We start from the raw sequence: 20,387 nt of genomic DNA on the forward strand, positions 1-20,387 counted from the left end.
TGCTATATCAAACAAAAATTCAGCAAAAGGGTCAGTCTGAATAGAACCATTCCGTTAAGCAACGACACTCAACCACTCTGGACTTCACGGCTAGATGTACGTTCATTTATTATTGTTCTGATTTCGATCCCTGGGTATCTGAACCCTTTAAAAATATCGAAAAATAATCATGTTTGTGATAGTTTTTTTACATTCCGCTGTAACTAATGAATTTTTTATGAAATGTCGTATTCACGCATTGCCGTGCGTCGCGCTTTGTTAAAATATTGACCACAGCATGTATAATAAGATATTAACTAAAACGCGACACGCGACAATGCGACAACGCGACATTTTCACGAAATGTCGCGTTGTCGCATTGTCGCGTGTCGCGTTTTAGTCAGTATGTTATAATCCATACTGTGATCAATCTTTTAACAAAACTCGACGCGCGACAATACGACAATGCAACATTTCATCAAAATGTCGCGTTGTCGCATTGTCGCGTGTCGTGTTTTATTAGTTACGGCGGAATTAAAAAACTATCACAAGCATGAATAGTTTTATATGTTTTTTAAGAGCTGAGATACCCGTGATTCGAACTCAGAACAATGATAAATGAACATCCATGTTGCCGTGTTAGTGTGTGGGTTAAGGGTGCGTGGTTAATGGAATGCCGTATTCAAACTGTCCATTTTGCTGAAGAATATTATGATTCAGTAGATGCATGTTTGAAACGATACAAGTACATAAGTCTCGCTTGATCAAGTATCCATATGAGAAATTATTGTAAATTATCTCATATGCAGGGTTAATAAGACAGGATTCAAACAGAACTAAAAACAGACATGACAACACATTATTGTATTGAAGTTCCTTGCTAATTTGCGAAGCTTCCCAAACCTTGAGAGAGAGCAGCGACGGAAGAGTGAGGAGTGGTGTGGAGCGAAGTGGAGAGGAGTGGGCTAGGGTGGAGCGGAGTAGAACGGAACGCCGGAGGAGTGAAGGAGGAGGAGGGGAGAGGAGAGGTATGGTGTGGAATGGAGCGGAGCGTCGCAGAGTAGGAGGAGGGAGGGAGGGAGAGTTGGTTTCTGGACTTCAAGGGTACGCAACACTACCAAGCTATTTCATCGTTTCTAATAAACCATCCCTCCAAAAGGAACGCATAGGCGATTTGTGTTTTTACAACTCTTCTGTTGCCATGCGTCTGAATGTTAGTCTGAGCAAGGTATAATGACTTGCAGCTGGCTGCAGCCAAACAGATATAAGAAATCACCGCCCCCTTTCAGGCAGGCCTAGAGTTACCACTGCAACTCAAATAGGTACATGCGGGTACTACAGTTGCGTGATGGTACACCAACGGGTGAGAGTACAACAGCCAGGGCACCTGGGCTTCAGAGGATGTCAGGTCAAACTGTACAGAACAGGCTGAAAGAGGTTCGTTTGAGAACCAGAAAACCCGACGTCAGGGTCGTGCTACGTCGTCATCAATGTCTTCGCTGTCTAGAAGTATATTATATGTTTTATAGACATTACCTTCTTCTGAAGCACATGCACTCATTACTGATGTAAAATTCATGCACTAAAGTCTATTTATGGACGAGTTATACACGTTTTCTCAACAGATTTCTCGTCTATGTGTTTATTTCTTGGGATAGTATATCACAATGATAACAGTCCATTTGTATGGCGTTTTCCCATTATCACGTTCAAAGCCGACCTAAACTGTCTTTGAGGTGTCGGGTGGTTACGTGATATCTCGAGCTCATTCTACTTGGTATCCATCCACTGCTGGCTGAACAGAGGCAGATCTCGAACAAATTCATCAGCGTCGGACAGGACCATACCATGAAATTGTGTCAGGAGCCACATTGTGGAACATAGTGACCCATTCGAGGACGTGACCTGATGCTTCTGCCGATGTGCCTCGAATTTTAACAATATTTCAATTTCTCACAACCTGTCATCTGGATATCGGCGAAATGTTCAAAGTGATTAATGTGTATGGTGCTGGTATTCGAACGTATGATAATAGCTATCTGGTGTGACAAAGAGACATTAATCTGCTCAGCAAATTGCCCCGCCTTGAATGACAAGGCAAACGTGTGCCCTGATTACAATGCAAAGTTGCGCAAATATCTGTCTTGCTGCTAAAACACACTTCATTCACTAAACACATTTATATAGAAAATAATTTTCAAACCAACAATGAAGATTTGCATTAAGTTCAAGAAAAGCAGTCCAACTGCCATTTCAAGCACTACTTCATTTTAAAAACCATTGGAAGTAGCAAAAGGACCATTGAGGTGTGAAATAGAGTTTAACTTTTCCTGCGCATGCGCACTATAATTGACTTTCTAATCGAAAAGGGCGACAACACGGCATTGTCGCGTTTTAGTAAATGTTTAGGGGTTTTTTACACATCGTAGATAGGGCGACAATGCGACAATGCGACAACGCGACATATTTTGACATTGAAAAGTGTCGCTATGTCGTGTGTCGCACTTTGGAGGAACAGAGAAAATGTTATTCCAAACGCGACACGCGACATCGCGACAGTGCGACAAATAGGCGAAATGTCGCGTTGTCGCATTGTCGCATTGTCGCGCTTTGGTTAATTTTTGCCTCATTTTTATGTGTATAAAATATTCGTCCTCCACATTTTTGCGAGCGTGATGACACGACCCCCTTGAACGTCAGAGATGACATCAGGCAGCTATCCGCTCTCTTTACACCGTAGGCTCCACGATCAATAAATATAGTCGTATCGCCCACTTGCCCTCTTGTCTTTGCGAGGATTAAAGATTTTAAATATAGTGCTTTTGATATCACATCCGACTCAAAATACTTCATGGTACAATGCATCATGACAAGAAAGGACACTTGTGTGTTCTCACTCTCGCCCACCAACCTACACGCTTGCAGTGCTGCAGATGCGACAGAGAACACTTTCGCTCAGTTCAGCATTTCCCAAACTGCTGCATTATTGCTAAAAATGCCGCGTAAAACTAAACTCACTCACCCACTCACTTTTCTAACGTTTCCATGAAATATTTCCACACTGTGAACGTTTGAGTTAAACAACGTGCACCGGACAAGGTACTCGTTGTCATGGTTCAACATTGACAGCATAATGCGTACTGAAGACTAAAGGAGGGTAATATTTTCTGTTGTTGTTTTTTAAGGCAACAAATGCTACAGAGGGGAATATCATATTATCAGTGATGGGAATAAGGAACAGATTTTACCTTCGCAGGCCCCATTTCGCCGTGTATTCTACTAAGGTCCGGGCTCCCATGAAGAGCCACCTCCTCGTGGTGGGTGCTGAGTAACGCTAAGAGCTCGTCAGCCACGCTTTGTGGACCAGGGAGTATTTTGGATCCACCAACCTGTTTATCGAGGGTCGGTTGGGGACGGGATTCTGGTGCTGAAATCACTAAGAGCCATAAACCGTGTTCCTTTAGCTCAACACACCACTTTGGCCCTGACTTCACCTACATGGGAGATAGAACTGGCCTGGTTCTATCGGTCGGATGGTCACGCCATGTCCTGTGCATAGAACTAGTTTTGCACCTTTAATTTACTGGGTATTGGTGATTGTAATGTCTAGTATACAAATTATTTTCCAAGTGTTCATGATCTTATATTACCCACAGTTCTATGCCAGAAGGCGGTGGCTCATGGGCCAATATGGTAATGTCATCCTCTGAATTCCGTATGTCTCCAGTTACCTGTTATGGGCCGAACCAGCCTGGCAGCGTTTTGGGGTAGGCAAATACTGGTACGTATTCAGCTTTTGACCTTTCTCTCACAGATGCAGACTTATTAAAAAGAATTTCAACGGTTACTTTACTACGACCTTTGTGGCAGTGATCACCTTCCCACTATTCTGAAGGCCATGACTCCAACTGCAGATTCATAGTCATCTTAGTGGAATTTAAAAAAAGCAAATTGGCAAATGTATGAGATATTACTTACTTCAAACCTAACAACTGATCGTTTTGATAATTCTGAAGATCAATCATAATATTTTCAGATCAGGTCAAAGACATGGCTGATCAAACAAAACCTAAGTTCTCTGAAAATCCTCACATTCGCAAACCATGATTTAATAACCAGTGTAAACAGGCCAGGAAAAGAAGGGTAAAAAGCCGGAAAATATTTACGACGACACCCTACAGCTCACAGTTTGGATAAAGTTAAAAATGCCAAGGCTCGCCGCGCATTTAAACAAAATAAGCGTCGGTCTTGGAGAACTTATGTTTCAAAAAGAATTCGCGCACACCCATTTCAATGGTGTGGAACATGATACAACGAATATAGGATGAAGGTTCTAAATCTAAATAAAAAAAGTTGTTTAACAAACTGTCATTAAAATATTGATACATTTCACTGTTTATTAGGAGGGAAAGGTATTTCAATTCATCCTATCCGTGATCTAATGCATAAGAAGTGGGACACCCAAGTAGGTAATAATAAATAACATACAGCACAGCCTTATATTGGTTATACCTACTTGGGGTGTCAGTCCAAATGTGAAGAGGTCATACCAGATATATTCTTGAATACCTACTGAAAGGTAGGGATCCTCCGTTTGGCATCCCTTGTGATGAAAGAATCACGATCAAGCATGTCTTGCTTGACTGTGTTGAATATTCCATCACAAGGGATGATTTTTTAAATCACGTACTATAAAGGGTCTTTTTAATGATAACTTTATGATTTACTGATTTGTAAATAGATAAATAGTTTATTATTGGAAGTTTGAAAGAGTAACTAAGATTGTTATTGACTGTATCCTCGTGGGGGGAATTAGCACTGTGAAATTATTGTCCTCCTAAGAGGTCAAATAAGTCCCGAAACTTTCAGCTAAATTTAAATCTTACCATTATTTTTAAAAAGTAAATGTAGTAAATCCAACTAGGGTCCATGCGATCTATAACCTGTTTTTGTATTGTCTCGTCTTCTGTAGTAGTTTAGATTTCATTACTAGACATACACACACACACACGCACACACACACATATATGTGTGACAGACAGGTAGACAGATAGGTAGATAGATAGATAGATAGACAGACAGATAGATAGATAGATAGATAGATAGATAGATAGATAGATAGATAGATAGATAGATCAGCTAGTCCCATGTTGACAGATATTTTAAATTAAATACCTTGTTTTCATCGTTATATTGCTGTAATTTTGCGAATGCGATATAAAGCATTAACTCACACTGTAACCCCGAGGTTGTTATACCAAACTGGACCTATCTAGGGAAGGTGCTGTCGAAATATCTGACATTTAAATGTACATATTAAACGTCTGATACTCATGGTATGACAAGCATTAGAATATTGGGTCTTTTAATTCCAATACTGTTTTTGCTTCGCTGTTCATAGTAAAGAAACGTTGGTAACATACACATGTGCGTGTTCCCGCCTATACATAAACGCAGTACAACTTTTACAGTGCAGGGAAACAAGCATATTTGTGCATGTATGTGTTTAGTCATACTGATTCTGAAGCAAATATACCCAATACAGCTAATGCAAGTCGAGATTTTGTAGCAAGACGAGATTAGGTGTCATCATCGGCGAATAAGACATGACTACAGTATGCAACTGAACATTTAAAGATGCTAGCTTGTTCGTGACATTTGCCTCACAAGCCACTTTCATTATCGCTTGGACCTAAACTTAGAGTATATAAGTACAGAATAATACACATATACACACGCACATGCCCACGCACACACAGAAAGACAAAAGTCTTAAGATCCTTGGTTCAAATATAATGTGTGCTAAAGTGAGTGAGGGAGTTTGATTTTATCCAACTTTCTAACAGGTACGTGAAAGTCGTTATGTCCGACGGGTATCGAAAACTCCCAGAAATCCAGATACACATTTTTGTCTTGAAATGACGCGAATTCTTCATGCCAGATATCAGCATACACAAGACCCCAGTAAGATAGCAAATGTTTTCTCGATCTGAAAAATGCATGTTGCCCACGTACTGCAAGTGTTACATTAGGCGCTCTCGCCAAAAATGCAGAAGTAACAAGTCTTCGAACATGTTGCCTGAACACATTGGAATGGACAAGCGTGAAATGAACGTACAGATATTGCACAACGATGTCCTTGGTAGTGTTCGAGAGATGATCAAGAACCATGTGCTAGGTTAGGTTTGATGATCGTGAATAGTGTGGCTTACCATGATAGAAAGGTAATTCGTGAGTGTGGAAAGAAATAGAAAAGTTGTATCCTGAATCTTCTGTAGCGGGCCTGTGCTCGTGTGATTGTGTGTTAATGCCTTAGAATCCAGAGCGTCCTCTCCCTTTCAAATGATCAGGCAAGGCAGGGTGTCAGTGCACAAAAGTGAATACCATTTTCCGTGGAGAAAGTAGCCATTCGGGGACTTCCGTTGCCACGTTACCTTGGGAGGGAGCCTGATACGCGCAGCTTGACTAAAGGCCTCTGTAGACGCTTTGTTTGCTGTAAGTGGAACAAAAGCCACCCTCATCTTCAGTAGTTTGCAGTTGTTAGACATAATGGATTTGACATCCTGGCGATTAGCAGACTTGATGGTCTTCCCATTGTTGGGAGACTTTACTGGTGGGTCAGTTCCATCTTATCTTCAGCAATTTATTCCAAGCAATGCACATGCTGACTGGCCGTTGAGGCATTCCAGCATTTGTCAGGATATTCCCTGGTGTGTTTAAATCAAAATGGAAATTACGTTTTTGAGATGTAGGTTCAATCTGCAATGACTCAGAGAAAACACTTGGCAATGTGAAAAGGAACAAATTATTGGCTTCCCTACAGATATGCAATGTAAATATGCTGTGGCAGAAAAACAAACAGACAGCTGATGGCCATAACTGGCGATGTCCTAAATGCAGAAAAACAAAATAGTGAGAATAAGTAGCTTCTGGGAAGGGTAGAAGCGTAATGTTGGTACCTCATGATATTCAAAGTGTTTTGCATTGATGTACCTACCCTCTTGGATCTCAAAATGCTTGATACTTGTGGGAAAACATTGTAAAATTGGTACAATCTATACAGAGACTCAATGTCTCGTGTATTGTTAGATGAGCCAGGTATTTTGGGGGTGTTAGCCACACTGTAGAGATGGATGAAAGCAAATGGGGTAGTAAGAGAAAATACCACATGTTTCAGTCAGGGTATTCCTACCTATTGGGTTTTTGGTCTCATAGACAGAGACACTAAAAAGTATATTTAGTGTTGAGAACAGAACCACTGGTACATTACTACCCATAGTACTTGCCCTTGTTGAAGCTAGCACTCAGATCATAACTGACGAATTCAAATTATATCTTTGCTCATAGAGATCTGGTTATGAGCACCAAACAGTTTGACACAAAAACAGTTATGTAGATCCTCATCCCGTGGTTCACACCTATACCACTGAGGGCATTTGGGGTAATGCTAATCAAAGTTCAAATTCATCCATGGTGTATTCAAGGGGCAGCTTGGTGCGCAACTTGATGAACTTATGTTCCGTTGGAGCAACAAGAATGAGTACATGTTTTCCTTCATGGCAGATCTGATTAGGAAATACCAACCCTTTAACTAGTTTTTCTGCTTTGTGTTCAGAACTTTACAGAAACAGTATTTACTTATTGGTAAATTCAGACTGAAATGTATGCTGGCTGTGCATGTACTGGAGAATAGGCGATGAGTGAAAAAAAAGAACGTGCTGGACTCGAATCTAGTCAGGATGTATGTGCCAGGATCGAAAGCTTTACATACACTCACACACACATAGACACTCGCACATACATACATACATACATACATACATACATACATACATACATACATACATACATACATACATACATACATACATACATACATACATACATACATACATACATACATACATACATACATACATACATACAGTACATTCACACACGCGCGCGCGCTCGCATACACTTACACATACACCTCTCAACGTGATGAGAAATATATACTTACAATGACTGATTGAATGACTTCTTGTTCACATAGACAACGCATAGTCCACACCAAATTGTCACACCGATGAACACGTTAGCCTGGCTTTTGCCGATGTTCATGACGAATGATTGTATATGTGCGGCCTACATGGATGACATCAAACTGTGCAGTACTAACAGTACTGTACCAATCCGTGTTGACGTCAATATCCTCCGTGCCAGGTCACACAAAACCCATAAGCACTACCCTAATGCTATGACAGAGAATCATTTTATATACCCCACATGCTCTCCCACTCAATCAGCACACAAGAAATAGTCCTGAATGCAGAAAGTGCCGTAATGTTTTGCCAGGTGCACGACAGGCAGAGATTCGATTACAAGGCTGACTAAGATTTACAGATTATGATTTATACATCAGGGCTTACCGTTCTGAAAATGAGTAATCACGGATTAAACACGTTACACGCGACTGATATGTAGATCTAGACGGATCTGTTCATGTAGAACGGTTATTAGTTTGGGGACAATCACCACTGTAAAACACAAATATATGACATTTACTATGCCAAAACACACCAGGGTAAATTATCAATTTACAAGATGTCATTTTCATATTAGCGAAGAGGTGGGTACGATACGTTCACTAACGAGACTTTCAAAACCGCGCAGGAACAAAATGATGGAACTGAACAGTTGGAATATATTAAAGAAAACAAATATTTACAAGTATGTGTTTGGACGTAAGAATCCACACTAGCAGAAACGCCTCAACGAATCTACAAAGTGTCCTTTCAAGTTTTGCCCAAGAAGAGATTTTAATCCATTTGAATATTTAATATAATACTGTGATAACTATGCCTGCATTTCGAAACCATACAAGAGCTGCTAGTGGATGCAAAGCAAGGATGTAAGGCAATGACGTCATTGTCAGTGCACTATAGAAGATAACACAAGATAACTCGTCAAATTGCACAGACAGGCGGGACGTTACAGGTAATTAAGTAAATCAGAAAAAGTCTGCACTGTTCTATTGCACCAATGCAGTATATGACCAGACCTTTCATATACGAAAGAACAGTACAAAGCAATGGAATCCATATACAAGTCCCTTTGAGACAAAAAACTACCGATGAATTTCAATCTAACACAAAAACTAAAATGCATGAAAAAATCAAGTTAATGCAAAGTGCAATAAAATGATATGATTTGTGTCACAAAACTAAAGAAGTTGTTTGAGAAACTGTCATCACTTATACAGTATATTTTGTACGTTTTCCCAGTTTGTTGCAAGGGCGCAGTGGCAACGAAAGCAACAGCAAAAAGCTTACGGCTTTTAACGTTTGTGTTTGAGGAACAGTGTGGTTTAGATTTTCTTTATTGGTACTACAACATTACATTATATTTTTTCTAAGGTTTCATCCATTTCGAAATATGTCCCATAATGTTATACTTTTACATCCACAAGCCAGATAAGTTGTTGTTAGAAACTCTAAAATGATTGATTTCTAAACGGTAGAACATTCACGCAGCGACTATGGGAGCTTAGAAAATGTTCGGTGACTGTTCTTTGTGTCTCAAACACATGGCGATTATCAGTTTAGGTGCTTAGACGCTCTAACCCCGATTGTCGGTTTAGGTGCTAAGACGCTCTATTCTGGCCAAACCAGAACAATTAGCAAAGGGAATCAACACGAATGTAGCATTGAAGTAAAGACTGAAAGACTCAATTTACTTCCCCTTGCTTTGGCTATCAAACGCGCATAATATGACCAGCATGTTATACGAGACTGATAGCCTGTCACTTAGCCAGATCGTGTCAAAACTCGTCTCTCAAATAGCCACAGAAGTATTTGACTGATTGGGGTTAGTGTTTTGATACCGCTTCGTACAGATGAGCTATGGTGTGTTTCAACAAAATGCTCATATAGTGAGATTAGTCAAGTTAAGAAATACAGTTCGCTCTATACCATGTATAATATATTAAAGCACGCTTTCGCCCTGAACTATTATAACGTTAAAGCACTCGCACGCAACTATTATTTAACTATAATAGTTCAGGACGAAAGTGTGCTTTATTACGCTATAAATGGTGGTAGAGCGAGCTGTATTTCTTTTCTAAGATGCCATTTTTAATACCTACCGACGATCAATGTAAGTCACACACACAAAAATGAAAGAACGATGTTGTGGAAGACATAAATGTACCATAAATGATCCGGGCTAACTGACATACCACGAATGTTGACACGGAACTGTGTCGAGTCAACCTGAGGCGTACGTTCCGTGGAAAAAGTTGATAATATTTCGACCAGACATATTAGCTGACTGGAGCAACTGACTGGAGTGCTAACCGAGTTAGTTGCACTGTATGAAACTGCAGTTTGCAGTGACAACTGACTCGGACAACTTTGTAGCTGCTGTAGCGCTGACACCGTGGTTTGTGTACGTTAGTGATAAACACGCTGCTTTGGAGATTGGTTTAAGAGTATTGTCTTCCGTGGGTTGCTGGGAATACCAACGATCAGGGGTAGGCTTTGATAAAGGACGCTGAAAGAAAGAAGTATTAGATGGATTTCTTTTATCAAGGTACAGAGAGAGGCTTTGTACGGGGCTGTTTAGACTTTTCGCGGTTGTTAATGCCATGATGAGGTTTGTCGGACTCATTGTATGCCATACGGAAATATTTAGCTGTCATCAAAGTCTGTTTCGTGTTTTCGGCAACCAGTTCTAAGATTTTCGATCACACATTTTCTAGCTATATTTCTATGGGGAATTCCACCACGCGGCAGGTTTCTCCTTTCAGAGAAACAACAGATCGACAGTATATTTTGTATATACATTATGTATATACTCATTGATAAAGCGTCAACTGATATACTATCCCAAACGGAAACGCATAGGCGATTTTATTTTTGAAAGTCCATTCTTTACCTATTATGTTAAAACAATCGTCAAAATGTGCAACAAAAGCGTTGATTTACAAAAATTGCACAATTAAAAAAAAATTGAAAATCTTGATTTTGATGAGATTTCTTACAAAAGGCATCGCCAAAAACGCAACAGAAATCGCCTTCCACTTGAAGTTGTGCAGCAGAGAGCATGCACTATCTGGCACTAATATTCCAGCTTACTTTCGCAAATTGGTATTCGTTTTGATGGAGTTTCAAGGCAAAATCACTACGTCTACTGTTGCCAGGCGTCTGAATGTTAGTCTGGGCAAGATATCACGGCTTACAGCTCGTTGCAAACAAACATGTATAACAAATGACCTTTTCCGTACGGACAGACCTCGAGTTACCACTACAGCCGAAGATCGGTATGAGCACAGCAGCCAGGGTGCCTGTACTTCGGAGGATATCCGGTCAAACTGCACGGAACAGGTTGAAAGAGATTGGTCTGAGACCAGACGTCGAGCCCCTTCTACGTGATCGCCATCGCTTTAAACGTCTCCGTTACCTAACTGTGTCCTCTTGGTTGTATACACAGTACCCTCTTCTAAACTGGTGTAAAAAATCATGCACTAAAGTCTGTTTGTGGACGAGTTATACATGTTGAAAATACAACATTTTCGCAATGGATTTCGGGCCTATACGTTTCCTTTTGGGAATAGTATGTATAGCACGTAAAGTAACGTTTGTCAGAAATAACAGAAGTAAGGATGTCAACATCATTTGTATAGACCAACCCCCAAAAATGAAACTGACAAACATGAAGCACTCGGTCATTCAATATCCTATCCTCACTCGTCCAAGACACAGGTGCACTTTGAACCCATGCTACTTATCAATTTCAGCTTGCAGAATCCATTCCTCTCCTCTACTAGAGCTCTGTGGAGTCCTGGAATTACAGTGGTGTGCAGTGACATCTGTACACACATCGATCAGTTGGGTTGAGGTCTGGGGAGCATGCTCATTATATTCATCCGTTTTACACTCTGTTGCTTAAGGAATTCCATGACACCTGGCTCTATGCCGCCTTGCAGCAAAGAGGATCGACCATAAAAGCCACGCATGGCTTGCAGGAATCGTACTACTATAGGAGCCAGTGTCGCCCAGATAAAGCTGTCCGGTAAGACTACCGTCGACCACGTGCTGTGGAGTACGTCCAGTTATCCCAAAACACGACTGACCTATTCTGTGATTCGCTCTCCTGTCGAACACCATGGAAGGACAAACTGAATCTGTTTTCAACTGTGAAGAGTACTCGAGTACTGACGTTGATAGCGGGTCGCCTACGGTAGAGTCCGGCTGTCCTTGAACGTCGACAAAGGGTGCTCCTTGCTTTCCATCCTTACATTGTTAACACTGAAATGTTCTGTCTGAACTTCTGCTGCGTCAAGGAATGTCTTCCGTAAGGAAGTTTTAATCATGTGCCAATCATCTCGGACACTGGGGCGATCTGGTCGATGCGCATATTCCATATGATTTGGATTTTCTAACTTTGCACATGTATAACAGTGTTTGTAATTTGTTAATTATTTATTTATTTGAAGGGGGGGGGGTATAAGTTTTGGATTAAAATTGTGTTGTTTGACGAGTGTTTTATTATCTATAGTATTTCGTTTACTAGTTTTGTTTATCAATTTTTCAATTGCTTAGACGGGTCTGTTACGATTGAAACTGTATTGTTTGACGAGCGGGTCATAAATGCTGTTTCTGTGAGGATTAGTTCAGTCGTGAAATTTGATTGCTTTTCTGGGCGTTGATGTATGGGTGCCAATTTGTCAAGTGTTCATGTATATAAGCTATGTGATATATGTGGTTTGTTTTATTTATTTAGTTGTGAAGATATATAGTTGATGAGTTTGCGGGTTTTTAGCTTTAAGGCTGTGTTCAGTTAAGACACATGCTATTGGTTATTATTGCAAGCGCTTCGAGTGTAGGGCTTATGTTGGTATTTATGATTTGTTTGATGAAGGGATTTCTTTGGGTTGATGCCGAGAGGTTCATGGTTAACTGTTGTCGTCTTGGATTTCGCCTGTTAGTGCTTGTAATAGCATAAGCAGAGCTCCAGATAATTTTTTAAGCATTTAGGTATTTACTCCCATACCTGTTTGTATGAGCAATTGCATTTTGCCTACTCCCACTAGTTTAAAGAATTGAGTACTTTTACACATAGTGTCTTTTCCTTATTGGGTAATTAACACTTCTAAATATGCAAATATAAATGCTTCCCAACAGACCGAAGTTTTTTGTAATTCTTATATTCCTAAATATAGTCGACAGCCATTTTTGAAGCGGTAATTATAACTGGAAGTCACGTGACTAGTACAGTCAACTCCAGACAGTGGCTACGGCTATATTAGCACATGTATATATAGGCTGTTGTAGGGTTCGGGCTCCACTACGAATTATCATATGCAAGCCTGTATTTCTCTGAGTAAAGTATTATAGACATATTGGGTTTTCAGCAATTTTAATGCCTTTTTGTACTCCCAGATTTGTAATTAATTGGGTAAATGTGATTTTTATTGAGTAAAATGTGCAAATACTCTCCTTATCTGGAACTCTGGTCATAAGTGAAGTTGATTGTTGTAATTGTTTTTAGGCGCTTACAGGAATAATAGATCACCTTTCGATCCTTAATCCGTGTTTTTGATGTCTCCAGTCAACACACGAGTAGTGATCAATAATGTTAATTAATCTCGTCTGTCATACAGATCCTGAAACAAATATACCAAATACGTATACAACACATGGAATCCTAAAATATCTGATAATGCTAGATCACCGCAGTTGTTTAAAATGAAGAAAGTCTGTGGGATGCTCGTTATTATATTCATATAAACCTGAAGGCTTAGTGTGCTTCTCACTATATATTAAGTTATCTCTTGTTTTCCCACAATAACCTCATTTGAGGTTTTTGTTTTGGAGGGACATGTTTTAATTTTCGCTAGAAAGACCTCTTCCAAGTTTTTCTTTCTGCAATCGTCTTTTCCAAACACTACATATATGAACATCAACATTCAGATAATATTTGCGGTTTAAAGTCAATTGTAAAAAGTCATTCAGAAGTTAGCTGAAAGTACAACTGTTTTGCCTAGCAAGATTGGAAATGCACTCCTCTGATTTCTAAACAGAAGCTGTACCACACGACCACCGGGCCGCCGAAAGACTTGGGGATGAATTATCTAATAATCTGTTTTTACTGTTTCTACGTGCGCTTCAGTCATTCTTATGTATCTTCTTGAAATGATTATCTACATTGTAATTATCATTTACCGTATATATGCTGGAGAATACACTTCTCCTCGGTTTTAGTAGACAATGTAAAATCAAAGGCGCGTTTTACCCTACACATCAAGTCTAATTTAGGAACCGTTTTGGCTGTAAAATATTATCATTTCAGAGACGAGATGTTTAATGTGTGTTTGTGTGGGTGTTTGTATGTATGTGTTTGTACGTGCATGTGTACGTGTGTAACTGTACGTTTGTGTGCCTGTTGTACGTCTCTCTTGAAAATTCGTCAAGGACAGGAAACAGGAAGAATCATTGTCTCTGAGTATGACCTGTCCATTGTTTAGGCAAAGAGATCGGAAAGGAATGATGACTAACAAGGTTTTGGAACGTATGATTCGGTTTGTATACATGTAGTATTTCGGTGATTTGGGAATACGAAAGAAAACTTTGTTTCAACATGTCCAGAGATCCATAAAGGTCCGTAAGAATTTGATCCCACTAAGCTCACCAAATGTGCCAGTTTTCCAAGCGTTTATAGAGCTGAGCCCCCATACTGAGAACGGAGAGGCCATTGAGAAGAGAGTGCGAAGGGAGACAACTCTTGGGACTCTGCGTATTAACGCGATACAACTACTAATGCTTCTCTTACTTACTTACTTACTCTCTTATCCACCCCACCCATTGGAGGATCCAGAAGGGAATGTGCAGGAATGTGCTCTTCCATCATTCTCCCCACATCCATCCCCACACCCATCCCCCACTCCAGTCATGAAATTTCGTTAAATGACCATTGAAACTTAGGTGAAAATTAAGTGTGCACCCCACCCTTTTCTCAAGGGTGTCTAGTCCAGGCTCGACTATTTACAGACCGCCATCATACAGCTGGAATAATGCTGAGTGCGTCATAAAACTAAACTCACTCTCTCACTGTTCTTGTTATGTAAGTCTTAGGCTTCAATGCATCCCACACCGCACGTGTTTAGGACGTAGACCAGACAAGGATGCAACTATTTGAACTCTTTTTCACAGAAGTTCGCGCTTTGTCTAAAACCTACTTCCGCTACTACCACAACAACTACACGGTCGGTGGTGCGCACACACACACACATGCACACACACACACAGACACAGAGAGAGAGAGAGACACACACACACACGGACACAGACACATACACCTGCCATACATTATGAACATAGACTCCAAGAACCCACTCACCAACCACCCACAACCATCTCATCCACCCATCCACTTCACACTTACCACACACTAACTCACCAGCAAGCCATCCGCCACCCACCCGACGAGTTCAAATGCACCGACACCTGACAAACACGCGACTCACGATTACCAGCACTAAATCTATCCCCGGAATGACCAAGTAAATTTCATTACATGTAATTATCAAGGATGAGAAGAGGATAAACCGCAGGTCTTTCCGGCTGTACCGGGGTTACAGATCTCGATCCTCACGTTGTAGCCTTACACCACTGGAGGTGAAAACCCTCGCCTAGTAAACAGCATGAACCGCGAGTAAGCATGACTATTGACTCGGACGACTATGTACGTGAAGGAAATGACGTGACATGGGCGTGATACATCCCCCTCCCAGCGTCCTCGCCCGCACACCTTTTTCATCCTTCCATTGTCACCGTCGGATCATGTAGTCAAATACTGTTATAAGAGCTAACTCTTTAAAACCATAGTCACTGCGTATTTAATAAGAGAGCAAGTTCTCGCGTATGGTGCGTGCGCCACTGTTGTTTTGTAATGTTCTTTCGTATTGTCATGATTAACACATATAAACGAAAACTTCCTTAACTTTTCTCAGTTACACCCTGCCCTCAAACAAGGTGACCGAACACCGAACTATATTGTAACGTCAGAATGAGTGAGTGAGTTTAGTTTTACGCCGATTTTAGCAATATTCCAGCAACATTACGGCGGGCGACACCAGAAATGGGCTTCATACATTGTACCCATGTGAGTACATCGCCCCTTGAACCATCAGAAACAGTAGTTGCTATAAATGAAAAGTTTCAATGTGTTCACTAACGTATTCATTGCTCCATAAAATATGGAGATTTTCAAAAAGTCGAACTGTGTTGACATTATCCTACTACTAAAATATTTGCCCAACTTCTGTGCGATTCTTGCATATCTACATTAAACGTTCCACATGTCATTATATCGTATTCTGCTATCACGAAATTAGGACCCCACTCAACCCTTGAGTCTCTGTCAATGCCCTGACACCAAACTCGGTGAGGGTTCCGTGTGACCTGAATGAAAAGATTCACCGTGCGGAGACTGTGTGTAAACACAACCTTTATTTACATTTAATGTCCCATTAATAACATTTAGGCCTGGCTCAGATCATGCTTACAACGGCTAAGCGTCCATATATACACTTGACACACATTTTTGAATAACCACTGGGCAGTGTATATCTTAATGAGTCTGGTCAGTGTTGGACGGCACTGGAGTGAAAACTGGACGCATACCACGTCTATTTCTGTCTAAACTGTACACCAGCTTTGTATCATATGTCCCAGACTTGCCTGTACGATGAGTGAGAACTGGAAAGATGAATGGTTTTAAGATAGCAGTGTATAAACAGGTATATATCTTTGCATGACGTCAGTGGCATATAACATAAAGAGGACAAGGCATGGTAATGACCCTTTTGATACATGATTAGGTTAATTTACATGAGTTCAAAAGAATGAGAATCACTTTGTTTCAAAACTTTCAACCCATACATACTCTAGTGTATAGTTACGGCTAAGTATGTTAAACAGGATAAATGGTGATATTTGAGAATGTCAGAAGCAATCTTACATAATGAACAAGAAATGTAGATAAATACATTATATAAACAAACGGGAAAAATGTTTTATCATGAAATTTCTCATGATAAGATTTCCTCTTGAAGTTAAGTCTTTTTTGCATGTGTTCTTTAAAACATGACGATGTTAACATGCGAATGAGCTTTGAGAATTTAGTAAATGTTTACTATTGCGAATAAACATTTTATACCATAAAATATACATTTATTATCAAAATCGGATATTTGCACCGAAACACACTGTGTAATTCACAGGTTCCGCTGTCGAAAAGGGTAATCCCGTCTTTCTTCGTTAGTGCTAAAACGCTACAAGTATACCTCAATAATTTAAGCTATATCATGGTTTAAGGATTGGTCGGTGAGTCAGTATAGTTTCAGATGATATTTGAGTTTGGACAAGCTATGATAGCCTAAGCATACTGTTTAGATGCGAGTGATTACCTTTCGCTGCTACCCATCACCAGTCAGAGGAGGTTACTTTACTCTGAGAGTTTAGTGAGGGAATGAGTTTAGATTTACGATTGGGGACACGAGAAACGGGCTTCACACATTGTGCCCATGTTGGGAATCGAAACTGGGTTTTCAACCAGACGCTTCAACCACAACCCTAAACAGACAAAACAACAAAAAAGCCCCCAAAACAAAACGAAAACAAAAAAACAACAAAGACAAACAAACAACATATATGAGTCTCAAACGGGTTTTTAAATGTTCATGTGATGTAGAATGTTAATGTCAGCTGAACACTATCATCCGGGGAATGTTCGCATACGAACGTGATAATTGTTAAACGTCAAGTTTTATTACATAAGAACAGTCATTCAAAACCAACAACCGTGAGTTGAAACGCCAGTTACAAATACCGATGAATTTAACTTGCAGTGAATATCAGATGCCTTTTGTCGTAACCTAAGACTCGATGTCTAGTGAAAGATAAGAATGGATATTTTAAAAAGCAGTTGCACCAGCTTAGTAAAGAAATTTAACAGTTACACGACCCATCGTTTCATTAAACTGAGGGTTTTGTGTAACAAAAGCAACGGGGTCTTAAGGATTGTACTTGAATATATTGCGTTTTGCGAGATAAGTTTTATCACGGTGTCCACTTACGACGTGGGTGGATGAGGTTTCAGGCCGCTTTTAGCAATATTCTAGCAATATGACGGCGGGTGACACCAAAAGTGAGCTTAGCACATTGTAACCACGTGACGAATCGAACCTGCTCTTCGGTGTGACGAATGGGAGCTTAAACCATTGCGAACTCGCTACCACCCCTTTTGACGTGAGATGAAAGGCACTTTTTATTACGACACACTAGCTATAGGCGAAATGTCTATCGTTTTACAGGCTATTGTTTTAATTAAAGGGCTGTTTCGAAGATCCAGCTCATCACGACCCGGAAACAACCCCACACAATGCCCATCCTGGGCATCCTACGCCATGGGGGCCGATCGGGTCATACTGGTCAAACATGTTTGTCATTGGGTGGTCGGGTTTGTTGGCTTGGTTTACACATGCCATCGGTTCTCGTTTGGGCAAATCAATGTTCATGGTGTTGATCACCGGATTGTCTGGTCCAGACTCGATCATTTACAGACCGCTGCAATATATCAGGACTAAAACTAAACTCACTCACACTGTCATTCTAGTCAAACCGATTGGTCTCCATGGTAACACCCTGTTCGATTTCCCACATGGATACAATGTGTGAAGGTCACTTCAGGTGTCTACCGCCATGAGATTGTTAATATCATAAAAGTGACGAATCCCCTCCCCACTAAATAACATTATCGACTTCGCAAATTGTTTGAAATGATGAATGGCTCTTTACACTACAATGATAAATCCGTGAAGATCCGGGTTAGAATTGTATTTCAGCAAAGCATACTTGTCTCCCATGAAGATCTCGGGTTAGAACTGTTTTTCAGTAACCCGGGCTTGTCGTAACGGGATCGATCAGGTGGTCAGACTCACTGACTTGGTTGTGACACATGCCTTCCTCTATCAGCTGCTCTTGATGTTGATCACTGGATTGTCTGGTCCATTTACAGGCCGCTGCCATATAGCTGGTATATTGCTGAGTGCGGCGTAAAACAATAAATCAACAAATCAAACAACTACAGTGGTGATATATCAACAAAACAGTTATCTTCTTGAATTCCTGTAAACATCATATTTGTCATACGGCAATCATGTTATCTGTGACCTATAGTCTATCAGGCTGTCATTCCTCGCGGGGCCCTCTGTAGTAACGCTCCCTGGGAGTGCTAACCGAAACCAGAATAATTCAACCCAGACATTTACACTAAAACTACATTAGTGGCGCTGATAGAACCCGGTACTGACGTCATCAACATGTACCTAGATGACAGAGCCTCGCGGAGAATCGTGATACATGTATCATGAACGCAAACCATCTCAGCATCATATCAAATTGCATTCAACTATGACGTCATTCCAACTGCAGATCACCTGTCACGGTCACTGACCTGCTTTCTGCAACGCACACTTCATGCATTGATCACGAGGACGTACATTGTGTACTAATTAGCTTGGGGTAACCTAACTCTGAAGATCCGGGTTCGGTTCCCTAAAGGGATACTATGTATGAAACCCGTTTCTGGTGTACCCCTTCGTGGAGTCACCGGACTACTGCATAAATTCATACACACCCACTAACTACAACAGCACGAACTGTATAAATACCTCGGCCAATTCTGTTTAAGATTCTCATTTATTATACACAAAGCACGGCAAAAATGCAAAATGTATGTTTAAATCTGTTTATGAAATTATGTAAACTTTCAGACCGTATTTTTATATTCTGATAACGTAGAATTTTGGTGGTGGTGGTGGTGGGGGGTGTGTGTTAGGCTTTATTCTAAGTAGTGAGTGCGTGATTATTATTAGCAGTATCCCAGAAATATCAAATAGGGGGCCCCAGCAATTGTCTTCAAACGTTATACCTACAATATATGTGGGCAAATGGCCGCAATTTCGGTTCGGTATCAAGAGCAAACGCTTTAACCATTAGGCTACTCCACCGTCTGAGACTTACAAGACATTCGTTCAAGGGGAATCGAACTTGGGTCTTCGTCACGACGTATCAACTACAAAACTACTCAACAGAACTTTAAAACATGTAACCAACGCACATGCATATATTGTGGCTAGTCTAACTACATGACCTAATACCTTAATTCATAATCATTCAACACAAATTCTAAACATTCCTTGATAATCACCATAATACGATTGTTTACCATAGCATATTTCAGTTTTAACGATTATGAAATTATTGATCATTCAGTGTAATTCTGAAATACTTATCAGCCTGTCAAACAGTACACTGTCATTACAAAGAGCAAGGGTTACTCTACATTCCAGGGACGACCAG

The 20,387-nt window shown here is 40.4% G+C and overlaps 1 pseudogene; it reads right to left on the reverse strand.

Moving 5' to 3' along the window:
- Window positions 1-5,781: 5,781 nt before the first annotated feature.
- On the reverse strand, window positions 5,782-6,527 carry LOC137287957 (uncharacterized; annotated as a pseudogene).
- Between the last annotated feature and the right edge of the window lie 13,860 nt (window positions 6,528-20,387).

The sequence above is a fragment of the Haliotis asinina genome, chromosome 6, assembly GCF_037392515.1.
Source record: "Haliotis asinina isolate JCU_RB_2024 chromosome 6, JCU_Hal_asi_v2, whole genome shotgun sequence".
NCBI lineage: Eukaryota > Metazoa > Mollusca > Gastropoda > Lepetellida > Haliotidae > Haliotis > Haliotis asinina.